Raw genomic sequence first — 24410 nt, forward strand, 5'->3', positions numbered from 1 at the left:
TGATCCCAGGACCCTGGGATCATGACCTGAGCCGAAGGCAGACGTTTAACCTACTGAGCCACCCAAGCACCCCGAGAACCTTGAGAATCTTAAGCAAGCTATAAGCCCAGCTCTTAGCCCTACACAGGACTCAGTCTCATAACCCTGAGATCACGACTTGAGCCGAAATCGAGTCGGATGCTTAACCAACTGAGCCACCCAGGCACCCATCAATGTAATATTTTTAACTTTCTACTTGGTACAGAGAAAGAATTCTCTAACATCTGAAAACAACAGCTCAAGTAAAACAATACATGGCAACTGCGGCTGGGTATGGAATTGGGGGGGCAGGAGCACACTGGGGAGGGGGTGGGGCCACCCGCTGCAGCCAATAGGGCTTCTCTAAATGGGGTGCAGCTTTCCAGCAGCCTGCGGGGTGTGGCTAAGACCCTGGCGCCAGAGGGCCTCGCTGTGCCGCCCAATTCCACCACTTCTTAGCAGTCTGCCGAGTTACTGAACCTTTCTGTGCTTTCGTTTTTCTCTTCCTTAAAGTATAGAGAAGAAGTAAAAAGTTGTCTAGATTAAATCTGTGACGTGCTTGGAACACTGCCTGAGAGATACATGGTGTTAGCCAATATCTGATTATAGCAAGCTGGATCCAGGTTACCACAGCTGCGGAGTTGTCACAAGAGGAGAAATCCAGGTTAGTATGTGAGATTTCTCAATGTTTGGAGTGTTGGCTTTTTTTTTTTTTTTTACGATTTTTATTTATTTATTTGAGAGAGAGAGAGAGCATGCGTGCATAGGCGAGCAGGTGGAGGGGCAGAGGGAGAGGGAGAGAGAATCTCAAGCAGATTCCTTGCTGAGCCTGGAGCCCAACGCGGGGCTCAATTTCAGGACCCTGAGATCATGACCTGAGCTGAAACCAAAAGTGGACGCTCAGCTGACGGAGCCCCCCAGGCGCCCCTGGAGCGTTGGCTTATCTGAAGCAAGGTGTGACATTGTAGGCTATGGCTCTGCAAGCCCTCCGACCTGTGTTGTCCTTCACTGCAATCTCGCAGCTCCCCCCAGCTGCCTGGTAAAGGCATGTTGACAGCGCCACCCACCAGATCCCCCCTGAGCCCCCATGGTCATGTGGACAGATGCCTGTTTAGCCTCTTCAGGTGGATGGCTCATACTGAAAAGGTCCCAAAGGGAATTCTTGATTCACCCAACCCCCAACACACAAAATCTGTTCTTCCTTCAGACTTTCCTCCCCTCCTCAGGAAATGGCACCACTATCCCCCATTTGCCAATGCCAGAAACCTGGGGGGAGGGGGTCAGCCTCAGTTCTTCTCCCTCCTAGTCTTCTCCTCCCAGGCCTACCTCCCCTCCATGTGCGGGCGAATGCCGGCTGAAGAGGCCTGGTTAAGGAGGGGCCCGAAATCCAACCTCCAGCTGTGCAGGACTCTGTCTGCTCAAAGGATGGTGGCTTTGTCTACATGCATTTGACTTAGCAGGGTCAGTCTCCTCCCAGTTCATTACCAAGTCTCTTGGTATTCACTCCACAATTCTTGAATCTATCTACTTCCTACCATCTCCACTGTTCAGGGTAAGCCATCCTCATTTTTCATCTGGGAGACTCAGATTGCTTTCCAACCGTCTAGTGGCCGCTTTGTTCACATACCCCTCCAGTCATTCCCCACCCATTAGCCAAGGTAAGCAATCTTTTTAAAGGGGCAAATAAAATACATGACACCCCTGCTTCATACCCTTTAATGACTTCCTGTTGTTCTTACAGCAAAGATCAAAATCTTAATGCCACCTCCTTTGAGCTCTTGCTCCTAGCCTCATCCCCAGCCACTCTGCTCTTCTCTAAGTTACCCTGGGCGTCCTTCTCACCTTGCCTCAGGCATTATCCTGCTTCTACTGCCTTCAGGTTTCACTTAATGTTTTTTTCAGGGAGGCCTTTTCCACCTCCATATTAAATGTGCTCCCCCTATGCTGGGCTGTCTTTACTCTGCCCAGTTCCTTAATAGAGCTTACCTCTGTTACGGAAATGTGCACATTGTGTGCATATATGTAAAAATTTGTAGCTTTGTTATATCTCATTAAATGAGGCAAACTTTTTTCAGAGGCTCTCATTGCTATCTGGGACTGGGCTAAACTTAAACTTGCCAATAAAGTTATCGGGTCTTCAAAGGTCTCATTTGGGGTAAACATTCAGTCAGTTTAAAGTTGCAGTCCTGCCAGAACTTTCCCTTCCCCACCTTGACTTCCCAAGATGGCCTGTGGGATCAAAGGGAAGCTTAGAGGCAGTGGCTAGAGGAGTCCCGGATCAGTGCGCACAGCTGTGAGCTGTAGTCTGGGTCCTTATTGGCTTCTGCTCCCTAGTCACTCCTGGTCACCACAGCCCTGCTGGCATCAGCTGCTAAGGTTGTTGGCTGGCAAACTCATGATCTGTTGCTTCAGCTCCTTGAGATTCAGGTGTCTGGATCTCTCTCACCCCCATCCCTCCATCCCTGCTCCTCTCACCAGCGGACTTGGGAGCACTTTAGCTCTTGCTGGGGGCTTCAGCTCTGCTCATCCTTGGGGTCTTAGTCACATTCTCCAGCCATTCCCTGCCAATCAGTCCACCACTGCCCCTGGTTTAGGATCACCTGGTCCCTGGCACAACACCCATTGTCCCATCCATGGCTCTCAACCATACTACTTTGCCTTGCAGGGAGCCTACAGAGAAGTCTGGGTTTCTGGCACACCATCTGTAAGTTGAGGACAACTAGAAGCAGCATCCTCTCTCCCTAATACCACTCTCTGCACCTGAGCCCCGCTCCATGTGAGGTATCTGCCAGAATTAGGCAGCCAACCAAGCTGGACTAGGGGAAGTGGGTTTCTAGCCCCACCCCTACCCTCAGTTAGCCAGACACTTCTATGTGGTGTCTACATGTGGTGTCTGTCCGATCGGTTGGGGGCCCCCAAATGTGGGTCGATGATCAGGTGGCATGGGCAGTGAAAGGATTCACCTGAGGCAGAACAAAAGAGATAGAAGTTTATTGAAAACACCACAAGGGAGCAGCAGGTGGGACAGCAAAGAAGAGGCTGTCTGCCATGAGGCAGTGGGTGGGGGCTGTTTTTAAAGGGTGATGGTGAAGGGGGCGCCTGAGTGGCTCAGTTGGTTAAGTGTCTGCCTTCCATTCAGGTCGTGATCCCAGGGTTCTGGGATTGAACCCCATGTCGGGCTCCCTGCTTGGTGGGGAGCCTGCTTCTCACTCTCTCTTTGCCTGCCACTCTCTCTCTCTGTCAAATAAATAAATAAAATCTTAAAAAAAAAGGCAGGGGGGATGGTGAGGAGGTAGGGCCATGTATGGAATTTTCCCTTTTTTGGTACTGTGCCTGGTGGTAAGTAGCCCATGGGTTGGTTAGGGCCTATGGATATTCTGAGATGGGTTGCCTGATGGGCCTGTCTGTATTCAGCCAGGTGGTTGCTGCAGGCCCTTTCTTCATTCCTTTGCTCAAGCCTGTTTGCCTAAAAGCAGTCTCTATCTCATGGTTAGACCTCAAAAGCAGGGGAGCACTGACACACTCATGCTGAACTCTTACCCTACCTCTTTCTCCATGAAACTTATTTTCTACCTCTCCAGTTCCTATTCTCTCTTTGGGTCTTCACTTCAGGATCAGGGAGGACTTTCCTGGCCTTTCAGATCACATTGTCTATGAATTTCACAAGGGCAGGAACCGTTTTGTTCCTTTCTGATCCTTAGTGCCTAACGCAGTGCTTGGCACACAGTGCCAGAACAAAGAACAGAAACACAATAAAGATTTGCTGAATAAATATTATTAATCTGTCTTTACCTGTAATAGACCTTAAGGTCAGGGTGCCAGGGGTGATGTATTTTTTTTTTTAAAGATTTTATTTATTTATTTGACAGAGAGAGAGGCAGCCAGAGAGGGAACACAAGCAAGGGGAGTGGGAGAGGGAGAAGCAGGCTTCCCGCCGAGCAGGGAGCCCAATGCGGGGCTCGATCCCAGGACCCTGGGATCACGACCTTAGCCGAAGGCAGACGCTTAACGACTGAGCCACCCAGGCGCCCCGGGGTGATGTATTATAAATCCTTCAATTCCCTTATCATGCAGAGCTTTGCAGTCAGTTCCTGGCCCTACTATTCATTCATTCCACAAATACTTTTTTTTTATAAAAGATTATTTATTTATTGAGAGAGAGAGAGTGCAGGTGCATGCGGGGCGGTTGGGGGGGGGGCATAGGGAGAAGGAGAGAGAGAATCTCAAGCAGACTCCCTGCTGAGCAGAGCCTGAGGAGTGGCTCCATCCCACCACCCTGAGATCAGGACCTGAGTGGAAACCAAGAGTAGGAGGCTCTGTGTCACATTCTCCAGCCATTCCCTGCCACCCAGGTGCCCCCAACAAATGCTTTTTGAGTGCATGCTGTGCAGTGCGCTGGGCTTGCTATTGGAGATAAAGGAATAAATTCTTCAAAACATTTTTATTAAACATTAAATATGTCCCAAAATTTGATAACATATGTAAAGCCTAAAAATTATAAAGTGAACTCTCTCTAAACCTACTACTCAGCTCCAGTGGTAAATCGTTTTTTGGGGGGTTTTTTTGTTTTTTTTAAAGATTTTATTTATTTGACAGAGAGAGACACAGCGAGAGAGGGAACACAAGCAGGGGGAGTGGGAGAGGGAGAAGCAGGCTTCCCGCTGAGCAGGGAGCCTGACGTGGGGCTGGATCCCAGGACTCTGGGATCATGACCTGAGTCGAAGGCAGACGCTTAACGACTGAGCCACCCAGGTGCCCCATTTTTTTTTTTTTTTAAGACTTTATTTGTCAGAGAGCGAGCACAAGCAGGGGGAGCGGCAGGCAGAGCAGGCAGAGGGAGAGGGAGAAGCAGGCTCCCCGCTGAGCAGGGAGCCCGATGCAGGGCTGGATCCCAGTACCCTGATCATGACCTGAGCCAAAGGCAGACACTTAACCAACTGACCCACCAGGCATTCTGGAAAATCTTTACATAGCGAGTTGAACAGAGTGAAAGGGGACAGAAACAGATCCCTGGAGAGCTATAGCAGTCTTGGGCAGATAGATGAAGGCGCCTGAGGTAGGGAGTTATAGGAAGAAAGGGAAAGGTGGGCTCAAAAGATATTTAGGAGGGGGGCGCCTGGGTGGCTCAGTTGGTTAAGTGTCTGCCTTCGGCTCAGGTCATGATCCCGGAGTCCTGGGATGGAGTCCCGGGGCAGGCTCCCTGCTTGGCGGGGAGCCTGCTTCTCCCTCTGCCCCTCCCCCGCTCATGCTCTCTCTCTCTCTCTCTTGCGTGCGCAAAAATAAATAAAAATTTAAAAAAAAGATATTTAGGAGGTAAATTGGATTTGATGGACTATCACTCACTAGTTGTGTAAACTAGCTAAGTCCCAACATTCCGGAGCCTCAATTTCTGCATCTGTACGATAGGTTAGTAATAACTATCGTTATATATATCCCTAGCACCTAACACAAAGCTTAGCACAAGATGATAAACACACACAAATCATAACTACTGTTATTACTGTGGAAGCTTCATATATGCTGGCAGAAAGAATATTCTGTCAAACTTGAGGGTGGAACTCGCCATTTCTGGGGACGAAAATGATAAATGACGGTGCCTTTGCCAGAACGGACATCCATACTCCCCAGGCAGTGCGGTAGCACAGGCCGGGATCAGAGTCTGGGCCACCGCCAACCCCAGCTCCCGCCTGGCCCGCGCCCCAGCACCAGCTGGAGCCCTGGCCCCGCCCACATCCCTGCAAGTCCCGCCCCCGGGGCCGCGCGCGCCGCCGCCGCCGCCGCCGCGCGCGTCCCGCCCCGCCCCTGCTGCTGACGTGCAGGGCCGAAAGGGACGGGCGGGCTCCGCCGAGCCGTGTGCTTCCGCGGGCTCCGGGGTCGCTGGGGCCTCGTGGCGGGGCGGCTCCGCGGGGCTTCGCCCGCTCCCTCACCTCCCTCGTGCCCTCTCGCGGCGCCCGGCGGGCCCTGCGCTTCGGCTGGAGATCGAGGAAAGGGTGAGTGTTGGCGGGAGCGGGATCGGACCGGCCGGGCGCGCGCTCCGCTCTCCGGGGCATTGTCTGGGCGGGGGCGGCGCGGGCACGTGCGCTCCCTTCCCCCACCCTGCCAGCCGCGCGGCCCCGGCAGAGCAGAGGGAGGGAGCCGGTGACTGCAGAGAGCAGGGGACCCGGAGGAGGAGGCTGGTGCTGGGGTGAGTGTGTCCGTCGGGGGGAGTCTCCGAAGCGGGAACCTGGAATTGGGGTGTGTTGGAGGGTCCTTCTAAGGGGCACAGCGCTCTCTGAGGAGATGGGGGTCCCTTGAGCCCCAATGGCCGGAGCTTTCAGGATTTTAAGCTTGGTGGCCTGTGATGGGATTGGAGACGAGATTCGGCTCCAGCACCGGCAAGTTGTGGGTGTACCGACAAGAACCGGGGAAATCTGCCTCCAACCTGTCGCCATCCTAACTGTCCCCCTCCCTCGTGAAGGATGCGTGGGATTTAGAAAGGTTGGAGGATATTCCAGGGATATGCCCGAGTTAGAGCACCAGAGGTGTGACACAGTGCGGGGTTAGAGAGAAAGCTTGGGAAAGTGAGTACTTGGAAGAAAGGTGGGTTGTGGCCAGATTGCAGGAGACAATGAATGAGGTTTGTATCATAACCTTTTTTTCTATCATGAGTGTAATTAGGTTAAAAAATAGAAAGTAGAGGAGGAAAATATCACCAATAATCTCACAGCCCTGATGCCTCATTCTTAGAGTGTTTATAGGTGTTTGCTAGTATTTTCATCTAAGCTTGTAACAGAGTTTACCTACAGTTTTCATTTTCTTTTCTCCTTAAGGTGTAAAAATGCGATGTAATATACAGTACTCAGCAATATCCTTTTTTAATAAGTAGCATGTATTCATCGTAGAGAAATTAAAAAATATAGACAAGCAAAGTGAGGAAGAGTATTCATAGTTTTACTGCCTAGAGATATTGTGATTTTTGGTTGTGTATATTCTTTCAAAGATAGGAGCAGATAATGCCCTAATTAGGAATTTAGTTTTCATAGGAATCCTTTGAAGGTTTTAAGAAGGCAGGTAGCGTAATCTGACTGCTATGTGCAGGAAGAGGGCAAGAGTGGGAGCTAGGAGATAGTTAGGATGCTCTTTGCAGTACCTTGGTCCATGGCAGGAGAGATGAAGAGTACAAAGATTTAAAAATATTTTGGAGGTAGAATGAACAAGACCTGGGAGTGGGTTAGTGAGGGAATGGGAGAATTCTTTGCTTTTTTTTTTTTTAATATATATTTTTAACGATTTATTTTTTTTAAGATTTATTTATTTATTTTTTTTTTTTATCTGAGAGAGAGAATGGGAGACAGAGAGCATGAGAGGGGGAGGATCAGAGGGAGAAGCAGACTCCCCGCTGAGCAGGGAGTCCGACGCGGGGCTTGATCCCGGGACTCCAGGATCATGACCTGAGCCGAAGGCAGCTGCCTAACCAACTGAGCCACCCAGGCGCCCCACGATTTATTTTTTTATTTGAGAGAGAGAGAAAGAGATAGTGTGAGCCCAAGTGAGCAGGGGAAGGGGCAGAGGGAGAGAGAGAATCTCCAGCAGACTCCCTGCTGAACATGGAGCTGAAGTGGGGCTCCATCTCATGGCCCTGAGATCATGTCCTGAGCTGAAATCAAGAGTTGAATGTTTAACCAACTCAGCCACCCAGGCACCCCTTAATATGTTTTTTTAAATTAAGTTAAACTCTGTGCCCAGTGTGGGGCTCAAACTCACGACCCTGAGATCAAGAGTTGCATGCTTTACTGACTGAGCCAGCCAGATGCCCTGAGAATTCTTTGCTTTTGCTATTTGTTTTGAGCAACTATGAGTAGGTTGTGACATTTACTGAGAGGAAGAAGAATGGAAGAGAAATTTGAGGTGGGAAAAATCTTGAGTTCTGTTTTGGCTGTATTAAATGTGAGATGACTATCAGTTATGAAGTTGGTATATTGAGGAAGCAGTTGGATGTACAGGTTTGGGAACTCATGGCAGAGAGAACCAAGACTTGTTAGATAAAAATTTGGAGTTCATTGCATAGATGATATTGAAAGGTATGGGACTGTATGAGATCACCAAGGGGAAGAGTATAGAGAAGTGAAATTGGTGCTTTGAGGTGCAGTATGGGAAGAAGATTGAACACAGGACAGAAGAAACAGCCAGTGAGGTAGGGAAAAAAATCAGAAGACCGGTGTTACAGAAGCCAAGAAAAATAAGTTCATAGAGGATAGAGAATTGGTCCATCCGTGCTTTGAGTTGTTTAGGGAGATGCTCAATTGGATTTGGAGGTTGTTAGCTTTGTCATTGGTATTACTATTACTTTTTTTTTTTTTTAAGATTTTTAAATTTTTAAGTAATCTCTACACCCAGCGTGGGGCTTGAACTCACAACCTGGAGATCAAGAGTTGTACACGCCACCAACTGAGCCAGGTGGCACCCTTAGTCATTGGTATCATTATCCAGAGTTCTGGAAGTGGGAGGTGGAAACCAGATTGGAATAATTGGTTGGGGCTTGAGGAAGTGAAGATAATGAGTATGGATTAGAAAAACCTAGGCCTTTTTTGAGATGCCTTAGTTCCATTTGCTCCAAAAGTAAATTTGGTAGGTGAAAAATGGTGTCTTGTTTAATTTTCCCCTCCTTGATTACTAGTGTATTTGAATATTTTTTTCACATGTATTGGCCATTGGTGATTTTCTGTTTCTGTCCTGTGTATATCTTTTTGTGTTTATCACTTATGGGAATTGATTGTCAAGAGTTCTTTTAGCTATTGAAAATATGTAGTTTGACATAGAGCTTGCAGAATTTCCCCCTTAAGTATTTTTCCCTTCTGGGAATAAATGAGTTTATTACATATGCTCCATCAGGGAGGACATGGTTAATAATGGAAAAGCCATATTTAACATTTCACTCCTACATATGCTTTTTTTTTTTTCAATTTTAGTAGGATACACATAAAATTTACCACCTTAACCATTTTTAAGTGTGCAGTTCAGTGGTATTAGATACATTTGTAATGGTGTGCAACCATACCACCATCCATCTCCATCATTCTTTTCATCTTATAAAACTGAACATCTATACCCATTAAACAATAACTCCCATTCCCCCTTTCTCCTAGTCCCTGGCAACCACCATTCTTTCTTTATCTGTGATTGATTTTTACTACATTAAGTACCTCATATAAGGAGAATCAAACTGTATTTGTCTTTTTTGACAGGTTTATTTCACTTAGTATAATGTTTTCAAGGTTCACCCATTTGTAGCATGTGTCAGAATTTCCTTTTTAAAAAAAATTTATTTTTTAAGTTTTTAATTCCAGTTAGTTAACATACAGTGTTATATTAGTTTCAGGGGTATGATATAGTGATTCAACACTTCCGTACGTTACCCTGCGCTCATCACAAGTGCACTCACCTATTTCACCCATCCCCCTGCCTCCCCTCTGGTAACCATCAGTTTGTTCTCTGTAATTAAGTCTGTTTCTTGGTTTGTCTCTCTTTTCCCCTTTGCTCATTTGTTTTGTTTCTTAAATTCCACATGAGTGAAATCATATGGTATTTGTGTTTCTCTGACTGATTTCACTTAGCATTATATGTCTAGCTCCATCCATGTGGTTGCAAGTGGCAAGATTTCATTCTTTTAAATGGCTGAATCATACTCATTGTGTATATATTCCACATCTTCTTTATCCATTCATTAATCAGTGGACACCTGGGCTGTTTCCATATCTTGGCTATTATAAATAATGCTGCTATAAACAAAGGGGTGCATGCATCCCTTTGAATTAGTGTTTTTGTATTCTTTAAGTAAAGAACTTTCCTTTTTAAGGCTGAATAATATTCCAGTAAATGTATATATCACATTTGTTTACCCATTCATCTGTTGATGAACACTTGGGTTGTTTCCATTTTCTGGATATTGCAAATAATGCTAAGAACATGGGTGTACAGATATCTCTTCAAGTCCCTGCTTTTAGTTCTTTTAGTATGTATATACCCAGAAGTGGAATTGTTATACCATACAGTAATTCAATTTTTAGTTTTTTGAGGAACTACCACACTGTTTTCCATAGTGGATTGCACATATATTCCCTCCAACATTGTACAAGGGTTCCAGTTTCTTCACATCCTCGCCAACGCTTGTTTTCTGATTCTTTTTTTTTTTTTTTTTTGGATAGCCATCCTAATGGGTGTGAAGTGATAATCTCACTGTGTTTGGTTTTTTTTTTTAAAGATTTTATTTATTTATTTGACACAGAGAGCACAAGCAGGGAGAGTGGCAGGCAGAGGCAGAGGGAGAAGCAGGCTCCCCGCAGAGCAGGGGGAGCCCAATGCGGGACTCCATCCCAGGACCCTGGGATCATGACCTGAGCTGAAGGTAGTCGCTTAACCAACTGAGCCACCCAGGCGCCCTCTCACTGTGGTTTTGATTTGTACTTCCCTAATATTACTGATGTGGAGCATCTTTTCAAGTGCTTCTTTGGTCATTTGTATATTATTGGAGAAATGTTTATTCAAATCTTTTGCCTACTTTGAGTCAAGTTTTTTGTTGCTTTGAGTTTTAGAAGTTCTATATATTCTGGATAGGAATCTCTTATCGGATATATGATTTGCAAATATTTTCTCCTTCTGTGACTTGCCTTTTTACTCTGTTGATAGTGTCTGATGCACAAAGTTTAAAAATTTTCATGAAGTCCAATCTATTTTTTTATTACCTGTGTCTTTGGGGTCATATCTAAGAAATCTTTGCAAATCCAGTGTTTTATTAGAAGTTTTATTGTTTCAAGTTTACATTTAAGCCTTCAGTCCATTTTGAGTTAATTTTTGTATATGTTGTTAGGTAAGGGTCCGACTTCATTCTTTTGCATGTAGATATTTAGTTTTTCCAGCACCATTTGTCGAAAAGACTGTCCTTTACCAATTGAGTGGTCTTGGCATTCTTGTAAAAATTGATTTGACCATATATATGGTCAGTTTTATTTCTGGGCTCTCTGTTCTGTTCCATTGGTCTGTATTATTTCTGTTTATAGCAATACCACTGTTTTGATTACTATAGCTTCTGGTACATTTTGAAATCAGGAGGTGTGAGTCCTTCAGTTTTGTTCTTTTTTAAGATGGTTTTGGTCAGAGTCCCTTGATATTCCATATGAATTTTAGGATGGGTTTTTCTTTTTTTTTTTTCTTTTTTTTTTTTTTTAAAGATTTTATTTATTTATTTGACAGAGAGACAGCGAGAGCAGGAACACAAGCAGGGGGAGTGGGAGAAGGAGAAGCAGGCTTCCTGCCGAGCAGGGAACCCGATGTGGGACTCGATCCCAGGACCCTGGGATCATGACCTGAGCCGAAGGCAGACGCTTAACGACTGAGCCACCCAGGCGCCCAGGATGGGTTTTTCTATTTCTACAAAAAAATGTCATTGGGATTGTGATAGGAATTGCATCAAATTTATAGATGTCTTTGGGTAGTACTGACTTTTAAGCAATATTTTCCAATCTGTAAACATGAGATGTGTTTCCATTTAACTATGTTGTTTTTAATTTCTTTCAGCAGTGTTTTGTAGTTTTCACTGTATAAGTCTCTCACCTCCTTGGTTAAGTTAATTCCTAAGTACAGTTGACCCTTGAACCACACAGGTCTGAATTGTGTGGATCCACTTATATGTGGGTTTTTTTTGACACAGTACTGTAAATGTGTTTTCTCTTCATGGTTTAATATTTCCTCTAGCTTATTTTATTGTAAGAATACAGTATATAATACATATAACATACAAAATATTTGTTAATTGTTTATGTTACTGGTAAGGCTTCTGGTCAACAGTAGGCTATTAGTAGTTAAATTTGGGGGGAGTCAAGGTTATACATAGATTTTTGACTGTGTGGGGATTGGTGCCCCCAATCCTTGCATTGTGGAAGGATCAACTGTATTTTATTCATTTTGATGCTGTTACAAATGGAATTGTTTTTGTAATTTCCTTTTCAGCTATTTCACTGTGTAGAGAAATGCAACTGATTTTTGTGTGTTGACTAAGTATCCTGCTACTTTGCTGAATTCATTTATTCTTACAGTTTTTTTGTGGAATTTTTAGGGTTTTCCACATATAAGATTGTATCCCTTCATATTAAAATGCCTTCAGGGGCGCCTGGGTGGCTCAGTCGTTAAGCATCTGCCTTCGGCTCAGGTCATGATCCCAGATGGGATCGAGCCCCACATCGGGCTCCCCGCTCGGCGGGAAGCCTGCTTCTCCCTCTCCCACTCCCCCTGCTTGTGTTCCCTCTCTCTCTGTGTCTCTCTCTGTCAAATGAATAAATAAAATCTTTAAAAAAAATAAATAAATAAAATGCCTTCATATTCATTCACTGGAGACACTATAATTTGCTGTAGACTGCTTCCAGTCTTGTATTATAAAATAAATATACAGGAAGAGGAGAACGAACATTTAAATTCTAGCTCTGTAAGTGGAGCCCACATATGACAGTAAATTCAGAGCAGTTTCTTAGGATAGATTCTCAGAAAGTGGATTCTCATTTAACCAGAGATTTTTATTTGAATTTTCATTGCCAATCCTTGAATTTACCCCCATCTTCCTGCCTTTAATCCTGCCCCCCCTTTTATCCTGTTTTCTACACTGCTGCCAAATAAAGGGTAAGGGTCAGTGCATTTTTCCTTCATAGAAAATAAGACTTAGGAAGCAAATTGTTTCTATGACATCTGTTTTGTAAGTTAAAAAAAAGAAGTTTTTGAAGACTGGAGTGTACTTCATGGATGAGTTGGAATTTGATTTGATTTTTGAAAGATGAATAGCATTTCAGTAAGCAAGAGAGAAGGTAGAGTGAAATATGAATCCATTGAAAGGTAATTGTGTTCAGGCATGCGAACTTTGATGACTGCAGACAAAGAGAGGTAGAACTAGTTCTCCAGCCAAAGATTGTTTATCCTGTTTACCTGAAGAATGAGCTTTAAGGGTGTGTGTGGGGGGAGACCTGTTATGTATGTGTTGGTAGTGAAGGCTGAGGGTAAGGAGAATGCCAAGAGGGACTTCAGCTTGATTTATATGTTTTTATTCATTTAGTTATGGATACATTGGTGATTGTTATCTAATTTGTTTCTTAGGCGCTGTAGGTTAAGCATCTGACTCTTAGTTTCGGCTCAGGTCATGATCTCAGGGTCATGGGATCCAGCCCTGCGTCGGGCTCCACACTCAGCGTGGAGATTGAGATTCTCTCTCTCCCTCTCCCTCTGCCCCTACCATTTGTGCTGTCTCTCTCTCCATCTCTCTAAAATAAAGAAATAAAATCTTAAAAAAAAAATAGTTTGAGAGCATGTGTACTTTTTTTTTTTTAAGATTTATGTATTAGAGCATGAAAGCCTGTGTGTATGGGCGAGCAGTGGGGAGAGGGAGAGAGATACCCAAGCTGACTCCACCCTGAGTGCAAGCCTAATGTAGGGCTCCATCCCAAGACCCAGAGATCACGACCCCAGCAGAAACAGAGTCAGACGCCCAACTGACTGCACCACCCAGGTGCCCCTAGAGAGAGAGAGAAAGTGTGTGTGTGTGTGTGTGTGTATTTTTTTTAAAGATTTATTTATTAGGGCACCTGGGTGGCTCAGTCGGCTAAGTGTCTGTCTTTGGCTCAGGTCATGGCCCCAGAGTCCCAGGATTGAGGCCCATATCGGGCTCCCTGCTCTGCAGAGAGCCTGCATCTCCCCTTGCCCCTCACCTCACTCATGCTCTCTCTCTCTCTCAAATAAATAAAATCTTTTAAAAGTTATTTATTTATTTTAGAGAGAGCGCACACGAGCACAAGTGCAGGGGCAAGGGGCAAAGGGAGAGGGAGAGAGTCTCAAGCGGACTCTGCGTTGAGTGTGGACCTGCAGTGGGGCTTGATCTTATGACCCTGAGATCACCACCCCAACTGAAACCAAGAGTTGGACACTCAACCAACTGTGCCACCCAGGTGCTCCAAGAGTGTGTATACTTTTAAAAATTGAGATGTAATTCACATAATGTAAAGTTCATCACTTTAAAATGTATAATTCAGTGGGTTTTAATATATTTACAAGGTTATGCAACCATTTCTACCATCTAATTCCAAAATATTTCTATTACCCCAGAAAGAAACCCCATACCTATTAGCAGTCAGTTCTGGTCCCCCCCCCCCCCCCCCCCCTCATATAAATAGGGTATCGTATAACATGCGGCCTTTAGTATCTGGCTTCTTTCACTTAGCATGCTGTATTCAGTCCATCTGTGGTGTAGCATGTGTCAGTACCTTATTATTTTTTATTGCTTAATATTCTACTGTATGAATATACCACATTTTGTCTAGTCATCAGTCGAGAGAGATTTGGGTTGTTCATACTTTTTCACTATTGTGAATAATGCTGTAATGAACATTTGCATGTAAGTTTTTATGTGGACATGTCTTTTCAGTTCTCTTGGGTCTATACTGAGGAGTGGAATTACTAGGTCATTTGGTAAATCTGTTTAACTTTTTTTTTTTTTAAGTAATCTTTACACCCAACATGGACTCAAATTCACAGCCCTGATATCAAGAGTCGCAGGCTCTTCCAACTGAGCCAGCCAGGCACCCCGATTCTGTTTAACATTTTAAGGAACTGCCAAACTTTTCCACAGCAGCTGCACCATTTTACATTTTCACTAACAATGTATGAGAGTTCCCATTGTGTATTCTTTCTATGTTTCTTTGGCAGACTCTTCAGTAGTTGTGTGTGTCTGTATGTGTGTTGTTTTTATTATTTATTTATTTATTTATTTTAAAGATTTTATTTATTTATTTGACAGAGAGAGACACAAGTGAGAGAGGGAACACAAGCAGGGGGAGTGGGAGAGGGAGAAGCAGGCTTCCCGCGGAGCAGGGAGCCCGATGCGGGGCTCGATCCCAGGACCCTGGGATCATGACCTGAGCCGAAGGCAGACTCTTAACAACTGAGCCACCCAGGCGCCCCTCATTGTTATATTTTTATAATGACTTTTAAAAAAAATTTATTGGATGGAAGGGGAGGGTATTATACTAAGCGAAATAAGTCAATCAGAGAAAGACAATTATTTGATTTCACTTATATGTGGAATTTAAGAAATAAAACAGGAACATAGGGGAAGGGAGGAAAAAATAAAACAAGATGAAATCAGAGAGGGAGACAAACCATAAGAGACTCTTAATCATAGGAAACAAACAGGGTTGCTGGAGGGGAGGAGGTGGGGAGGTGGGGTAACTGGGTGATGGACATTAAGGCGGGCACTTGATGTAATGAGCACTGGGTGTTATATAAGACTGATGAATCACTGAACTCTATCTCTAAAACTAATACTCTATGTGTAATTAATTGGATTTAAATTTAAAAAGGGAAAAATTTATATTAAGTAATCTCTGCATCCAGCATGGGGCTTGAACTCATGACCCTGAGATCAGGAGTCCTGTGACAGCTCTTCTGACTAAGCCAGCCAGGTATCCCTATTATGACTTTTGAGGTCTAATTCACATACTGTAAAATTCACTCTTTTAAAGTATAAAATTCAGTGTTTTTGCTTTTATTTTAGTAGATTGACACAGTTGTGCAACCATCACTATAATTCCAGAAAATTTTTTTCAATAGTTTTTTAGACTAGGTAGGGAGCGTTGATTTAAAGAACAACCAATTTTCTAAAAAATCTTTCATGTTTGGGCGCCAGGGTGGCTCAGTTGGTTGGGCTTCCAGCTCTCGGGTACTGATCTTGGGGTTGTGGGATTGAGCCCTGGGTTGGGCTCATGCGCTGGGTGTGGAGGCTACTTGGGATTCTCTCTTCCTCTCCCTCTGGCCCTCTCTCTCTCTCTCAAAGGAAAAAAAAAAGTCTGTTAGGTACTTGTTTCCTTCTTAGAATCTCAGTTTCACATAGAAAAGCATGAGACTTATCCCTGTAGAATGTACTGTCCATTTGAAAGCTCCAGTGAAAAATCCCTACTTAGTGAAGTATGCAAGATTTGGCTCAGTTTATATATTCTCAGTGACTGTCTCCAAGAATTTGACACAATCTTGATCTGGCCCAGTTTCTTCCTGTCCTTTTCAACCTGGATTTGTAGACAAGCTTTGTTTTCTTTCGCTTCTCTTGGAAAAAAAAAAAAAAAAAACTTCTATGGCTTCACAATTGAAACAACAGGATTGTCATATGAATCAGAACTGTCATTTTAGACAATTCCAGTCAGTGATCTTTGTCTGAAAGTGCCACCAGGGAAATCACTGGAAGGTTATAAGGCTTCCCTTCTTTCTCTTTTTTCAAAGTTTATTTATTTATATATTCAAGCATTCTGCACCCGACATGGGGCTTGAATTCAGACCCTGAGATCAAGAGTCACATGCTCCTCCAACTGAGCCAGCCAGGTGCCCCCGTATATTCTTCCTTCTTTCAGCTTAAGAATTTGCCTTAAATATCTCAAAACCCTTAAACATTTCAAATAGCTCACTCTGTCCAGAGAGAAGGTATGTTAAAGGAAGAGTAAAACTTACCTAAGGCCAGCTCTCTCCAGTTTTTGCACTAATAGAAGCAGTGGCATGGATTAACTTAGAATAGCTGTTTTATTCTAAACTCTATTACATGTTGCTTTGCAGATTAGAGACAAAGTACTGGCCTGAATGGATCCTGGGGCTGACCTTATATAGCAACTTGTATGGTCTTTAGCAACTTCATTTATAATAGGAAAGTAGGTATTTCTAACCTGGAAATATGTAATACTTAAATAATAACACAATCTTTTTTTTTTTTTTAAGAGAGAGAGAAAGTGAGGGAGAGAATCTTCAAGCGGACTCACCACTGAGCTCAGAGCCCAAGGTGGGACTTGATCCCATGAGATCATGACCTGAGCCAAAACCAAGAACTGGATGCTTAACTGACTAAGCCCCCCCGGGCACCCCAATAACACAATTTTTTTGAGCTCAGCTATCTAGCTTTTCTGTTTTGCTGAGCTCTTTACATGTCATACTAGGAATAGCCCATATCAGATGCTAACTACCGACCTCTGGTCAGCTCCCCACCATTCTGGTCCAGTGTAAAATTGTGACTATTTTTACTTAAAAGACCTATTATTTTTTCTATACCAGATGAGTTGAAGAAATAGTGATTGTTTTGACCAAGAAATGAGAGTATATTCAGATGGTTTCGTGTATAAAATCTGGCTTAGAATAATTAGGATACAGAGTTTTTGTCAGTACCAACTTAAAATCAGAACAGAATCTTCTCCCTTTTAGATTTCCCTTGATCTGAATCTTTCATATAAGATACTACTTCAGATTGCTTGTATTGCGGAAAAAAGCATGATTTGGGGGAGAAAATTACTTGTGTATATTTTCAGTTATCTGTGTCAATGGGAGATGACAGTTGTATTACTAATCTTCAAATAGAAGAAAAAATTTAAATTGACATTGAAATATATTTTGATTTTTTTAAGAAGTTTATTTTTTTAGTAACCTCTGCACCCAATGTGGGGCTCAGACTCACAACCCTGAGATCAAGAGTCACACGACTCTTCCACCTGAGCCAGGCGGCACCCTTACGTTTTGATTTTTTTTTTTTTTTGTTAGGACTTCTTCATGCCAAATGATTTTTCTCAGTATAATATTAAAATGGATATTTTTTCGGGGCGCCTGGGTGGCTCAGTCGTTAAGCGTCTGCCTTCGGCTCAGGTCATGGTCCCAGGGTCCTGGGATCGAGCCCCGCATCGGGCTCCCTGCTCAGCGGGAAGCCTGCTTCTCCCTCTTCCACTCCCCCTGCTTGTGTTCCCTCTCTCGCCGTGTCTCTCTCTGTCAAATAAATAAATAAAATCTTTTTTAAAAAAAAAATATTTTTTCTTTTTTCTTTTTTTATTTTTTGTGGTGAACACTCTAGGTTTATTTTTTTAAAATTTTTATTGTTATGTTAATCACCATACATTACATCATTAGTTTTTGATGTAGTGTTCCATGATTCATTGTTTGTGCATAGCACCCAGTGCTCCATGCAGAATGTGCCCTCTTTAATAACCATCACCAGGCTAACCCATCCTCCAACCCCCTGGATATTTTTTCTTACAGTACACATTGGGCAATCTTTGGGAAGCCTTGGATGGTGTTGGGGTAAAAGCTGCTATTTTAAATTTCCAATATGTAATTTATGAAATGGATCGTATATATTTGATTACTGAAAGTCAGTTGCATTAATATATTCCTAAAGGTTCAGCATTAGACAAGTGCAGTGCAAGTCACCCTGCTTCTAGATCTCCCTAATACTAAAAGCTTCTACTTATTTTTCTATTTTTCTAATGCCCGGCTGGATTGGGGGCACCCAGGTGGCTCAGTTGGTTGAACGTCCCACTTCCGCTCAGGTCATGATCTCAGTGTCTTGGGATCTAGCCCCCTGTGGGGCTCTGCATTCAGCAGGGTGTCTGCTTCTCCCTTTCCTTCTCACTCTGCCCCTCCCCCTGCTCATTCTCTCTCTCTCACTCAAATAAGTAAAATCTTGAAAAAAAAAAATACCCTGCTGGATTGGATTTGTATCTGTATTCACAAATGAAAACTGGTTTGTCATTTTTCTCTGCTGATGCCTTTGACCACATCTTCATAGGTTTAGAAATAGTGTTCTCTTTGTTGATAATTTTAAAATAGTCTTATTTTAATTTTCTCTTTGAGCCATGAGTTATTTAGAAAAGTATTTTGTTTTTCATATCATAGTGAGTTCTTGTTAATGATTTCCTATTTAATTTTATTAGGATCAGAGAATATGGCTATAACATTTCCATGTTTTGTAATGTGACTTCATATTCCATCTTATGATCTAATTTTTTTAAAGATTTTATTTATTTGACAGCGAGAGAGCACAAGCAGGGGGAGCAGCAGAGGCAGAGGGAGAAACAGGCTCACCACTGAGCAGTGAGCTCAATGCCAGGCTTGATCCTTGGACCCTGGGCTCATGACCTGAACTGAAGGCAGACACTTAACCAACTGAGCCACCCAGGCGCACTGATTTCATTTTAATGACTTTTTATGGATATTTTAAACAGAGTATTCTCTGTTGCATTCAGAGTTGTATGTAGCTGTATTTGTTTGTTTGTTTGTTTTTAAGTAGGCTCCTCACCCAGTGTGGGGCTTGAATTCACAACCCTGAGTTCAAGAGTCGTGCCCTGTACCGCCTGAGCCAGCCAGGCGCCCCTGTATGTAGCTGTCAAATCTGGCTTGTAAATTGCATTATCTATACCATCTGTATTTTTATCAGTTGTTTTCTTAATCTTTTAAATTTCTGAGAGACATATGTTCAAAAACTCCCCTGTAATGATTGTGATTTCCTTAAAATTTTCTTGTATTTCTGGTTTATTTTGTACGTTTTGACATCTTGTTTGATGTCTAATTTATGGCATATCTTTGTGATTGTATCCTTTGTTTGTTTATTTATTTATTAAAGATTTTATTTATTTGACAGAGCACAAATAGGCAGAGCAGCAGGTAGAGGGAGAGGGAGAAGCAGGCTCTCTGCTGAGCAGGGAGCCTGACATGGGGCTCGATCCCAGGACCCGGGGATCATGACCTGAGTGGAAGGCAGACGCTTAACAGACTAAGCCACCTAGGCCCCCCTGTATCCTTTAATAGTAACATAACCTTTATTAAAAAAATTTTTTTGTTAAATTATCCTGTTTATTATTAATGCCATGCCAGCTATCTTTTCATCTGCATGTGTCTGTGTTTAATAACTTTACACATCCCAGAGCATCTGGGTGGCTCAGCCCTTTAAGCATCTGACTCTTGATTTCAGCTCAGGTCTTGGTCTCAAGGGTCGTGAGTTCAAGCCCTGCGTTGGATTCCACTGTGCAACCTACTTTAAAAAAAAATTAAAAAACCCACAAACTTTGACCACCCTTTATTTTAAACATTTAGCTGTAATCCTTTTGAATATGTAGTAATATCAAATAGATTTATAAGTATTAGGAGTGATAAAAGTTATCGTAAGTTAGTAGTTATGTTCCCTGTGGGTATTTATATTTTGGCATATATTTGTTATCCCTTCATTTATTTATTCAACAAATAATTTATTGAGAGCTTCCAGGAACTTTGGAGGGGAAGATAGGGAAAGCTATGTTGGATAGTATTAATAGGGAAAGCCTTCTTTGATAAGGTAGACATTTGAGGTAGGATCTAGTAAAGCTACTCTGGGGAAAGAGCATTCCAGGTAGAGGGAACCTTAAGTCCAAAAACCCTAAGTAGGGGCACCTGGCTGGCTCGGTTGGTAGAGCATATGACTCTTGATTTTGGGGGTGTGAGTTCAAGCCCCATGTTGAGCATAGAGCTTACTTAAAAACAAACAAACAAAACCAAAACCCTAAGGAAAGATTGAGGTGTATTTGAAGAATAGAAAAAACCACTGTGTCCGGATCTTAATTGATTAAGGATGGTGAGGGAGGCAAGGCCCAATTCATGTAAGATCTTGTAGAACATGTTAAGGAGTGTGATTTTATTCTTAAGTGTTAGGGCAGGCCATGGGCAGATTTTGAGCAGGGAATAACATGATTAGATAAATATCCTTATAGTCCTTGTGTAAATTGAAGTGTAATTTAATTCAGTGAAATGTACAGATTTTAAGTGTACAGTTGGAGAAGTTTTCACAATTGCCTATGTGAAATGCACCCTTAAGATAAAAAATTTCCTCTCACCCCAGAAAGTTTTTTTATTCTTCTTCCCAGTCTGTCCTCATCGTCAGTACCTAAACTATTCTTTTTTCCTTTCACCATAATTTGTCTGTCCTAGAACTTCATATAAATGGAATTATTCATGTATGTACTCTTGAGTCTGGCTTCTTTTGCTTACCAAGATGAGTTGGTTTTTCTTGTTTGTTTGTTTTTTTAAGATTTATTTATTTACTTTAGAGGGGCAGGGAGAGAGAGAGAGAGCGTTGCATGTGCGTGAGCTGGGAGAGGAGCACGGGGAGAGGGACAGGCGGACATGCTGAGCATGGAGCCGGTCAGCTGTGGGGCTCAACATCAGGACCCCAAGATCACGACCTGAGCTGAAATGAAGAGTGGGACTCTTAACTGACTGAGCCACCCAGGTGTCCCTATAATTGTGTTTTTATTTATACAATTTCCTTTTAAAATTATTTTTTTCTTGAGGTTTATTTCAAAGTATAGAACTCTACAAGGTTTTGTTTGCTTTTGGACTTTAACTTTTTTCAAAAACTCTGACTTGTTTATGTTACTTGAATGGGTATGATAGGGTAATTTTGCTTTCTTACATATAATATAAGGGAAAATGTACTTTTTGAGTTTAAATTGACAATATTTAGTTTTTCTTTTCTTTTCTTTTTTTTTATACTTGAGCTCCACACCCAGTATGGGGCTTGAACTGACAACCCCAGGATCATGAGTCACATGCCCTACTGACTGAGCCAGGCTGATGCTCTGACAATGTTTCTTTCTTTCTTTCTTTTTCTTTTTTTTTTTGAATCCAAAATGTGTTTATTGGGATGGTTTCCCACTCATCTTGGTTCAGGATGCTTTTAGTGCTGCTTCCGTCTGAAGGAGCATCCTTCTGTAAGCCTTGTTTTTCTCCTGTAGACTGGCAGGGGACAGTGGAGCAGCCAACACACAAAACTGTTTGTGCATGGCTGAACAGGTGATTTTGTAGCATCCTGGGTGCTTCATGTCCATGAAGTAGGAGGTAGGGCTCTGCACCAGGCGCTTCTTCTCGTGCTTCCTCTCCTCCTCTGCCAGGGGACCAGTGCAAGAGGTCCTTTGTGAGGGGATGTTCTTACACATGGAGAGGTCATCACTGCCAGAATGGTGTTTACTTTTATACATATATATATATATATATTTTTTTTTTTTTTTGAGTAGTCTCCGTCCCCAGTGTGGGGCTTGAACTCACATCCCCAAGATAAGAGTCATACACTCCACTGACTGAGCCAGCCAGTTGCCTCAAGCCGTTTATTTTTTATAGTGAGTCTGTTTAAATGACATAAGTATTTTAAATTAGAGGAATCAGCATTACATATGTTTTTGAATATGGATTTGGTCCCATGGTGTGGGGAAAATCCTTTCTCACAGACTAATTATAAACAGTAACAGACTTTTTTTTTTTTAAGCAGTTAGCATTTACCATCTCTATTCTTTTGTTTCATCTGATTCAAAACCTAGAGGATTAATAGGACATTTTGTTTCAAAGTTGAATCTGACAATATCTAGCAACTGTTTATATTTTCTTTCCATAAATCTCAAAGTCAGACAAGAATCTGAAACTTAACATGACCACACGTCATTTGTTACACATTCCATTCCCTTATTCATTACATCATGAGGAGAGCATGCCCCAGCAGTTGTTCCTAGCCTTAGCTGGCGTATACTTGAATGTGGCACGTGTATACTTTGATATTGTTCTTGCTAGACAGAAGCAGACATGAGTTATTAAAAAGTCACAGTATAGATCTAAATCTTCCTAAACATGTTTATCAGAAGCACAAATCTGTGCCCAAAGATGACAGGAAAAGCTTTATTACAAGGGCTGCATGAATTATGAATGACCTTGGCAGCACAAGTTAACTCATTGGTGGTTTCTTCCTTACCTACTCTAACCCCTCTACAACCAAATTCTTCTCTTTTTTTCCTCTTTGTTTCCCTAGTTTTAGAGCAAAAAGAGCAAAGGAGAGTTTTGCTTTATCCCTTAAATGAGGGTGAAATAAAATACTCTTTTCTTCAAAGATCCCAGCCTTCCTGGAGAGGAGCTACTCTAGGGAGGTAGGAGGAGAATATTCAGATGATGAGGACCATGGAATAGATGAGTGAAGGTGATGCTGGACTCACTCATCTTTACAGATAATCCCATAAGATTCTGGCAAGCTGTAGGAGACAGGGGGTCACCGAGGAAATGGTGTGGCACAGAAACAGATTTGGAGATCTGCTAGGATGTGTCTACCTCTGATTCTAGGTTTATCAGAGAATAGGAGGTATGTTTTTTCCCATCTGCATTAAAGAAGAAAGAATGAAGTTTGTTGATTTTTTTTTTTTTAAGAATGTATTCTTTATCTAATGGCCCAAGATTTTTTCACATTGTCTAAAACTAGTTGCAAACCAAATAGAGAAGGCAAGACCTTACTCTCACTTTAAAAAAATTTATTTTATTTTATTTTTTATCTTATTTTTAGTAAGCTCTACACCCAACGTAGGACTTGAACTTACGACCCGAGATGAAGAGTCGCATGTTCTACCAACTCAGCCAGCCAGGTGTCCCATTACTCTTAACTTTTTATAAGCTTTAGAAACAGAAAATAACAGTTGGATTCAGGGCCTCTACAAAAGTAAAGACTCATTTATATTCTAAATTATAGCAGGTATGTAATGATGGTGAAGAAACATTAAATGGCTTGATTCTGGATGTTTATAAATGCTGGAGTTTTTAGAACATTTTTGAGCTTATTACACAAGGTCGCAGTAACAGGAAAAAATGATCTCTTAGATCTAGGATTTAAATATCTATCATTACATAATGGGTCGCTTTCCCAGCTGAATCATGTGAGCCTATCTCTGGGATGGGTGATAAAACTGGACTAAGCCAAGAAACTTTTAAATTGTTACTTCTTTTTAAACTTTGAATAAAAAATATTTTTGAGGGGTGCCTGGGTGGCTCAGATCGTTAAGCGTCAGCCTTCGGCTCAGGTCATGATCCCGGGGTCCTGGGATCGAGTCCCGCATCGGGCTCTCTGCTCCTTGGGAGCCTGCTTCTCCCTCTGCCTCTCTCTCTCTCTCTCTCTCTCATGAATAAATAAATAAAATCTTTAAAAAAAAAAAATTTTTTTTTGAGTTAACATTTTTTAAATTAATTTTACTTTAAAATTTTAATCACCTCAGTAAATATGTACTGTGTATTTTTGCCTTTGGTTAGGTAAATAACCATTAGTGGTAGAACAGAGGTTTGGAAATCAGGGAGCTCTTCTTGTGTTTTCTGTGTCATAGATTAATGCTCTAAGGGACAATTTATGTAACTACCCTGAGCCTGGCTTATCTGTACACTGTATACTGTATTGGTAGGCCCTCGCTGCCCAGTAAGGGAGTCACTAGCCACAGGTGGTTACTGAGCCTTTGAAATGTGGCTGGTCCAAATTGAGATGTGCTCTAAGTGTAAAATATACACTGAATTTTAAAGACTTAGCACAGAGATAAGAATGTAAAATATTATATTGCTAATTTGTTCATATTGATTACATTGTTGGAATGATAATATTTCGGGTACATTGGTTAAGTAAAAATATTATTAAAATTAATTTCACCCATTCCTTTTTTTTTTTTCCCCCAAAGTATCTCTGCGCCCGGTGCGGAGTTCAATCTCATGGTCCTGAGATCAAAAGTTGCCTGCTCTACTGACTTAGCCAGCCAGGTGCT

The 24410-nt window shown here is 42.3% G+C and overlaps 1 protein-coding gene and 1 pseudogene across 1 annotated transcript in view; one reads left to right on the forward strand and one right to left on the reverse strand.

Annotated features, from left to right (window-relative positions):
* The first annotated feature begins 5826 nt into the window (after nucleotides 1–5826).
* The window catches only part of YEATS2 (YEATS domain containing 2), a 105786-nt gene continuing 87202 nt past the window's right edge, over nucleotides 5827–24410 (forward strand). Inside the window, 1 exon segment of the mRNA XM_034999685.1 lies at nucleotides 5827–6008. The gene's annotated coding sequence lies outside the window, so the exon portion shown is untranslated.
* LOC118000731 lies at nucleotides 21536–23232 on the reverse strand (annotated as a pseudogene).

The sequence above is a fragment of the Mirounga leonina genome, unplaced genomic scaffold, assembly GCF_011800145.1.
Source record: "Mirounga leonina isolate KUSES-001 unplaced genomic scaffold, KU_Mleo_1.0 Mir_115, whole genome shotgun sequence".
Taxonomy (NCBI): Eukaryota; Metazoa; Chordata; class Mammalia; order Carnivora; family Phocidae; genus Mirounga; species Mirounga leonina.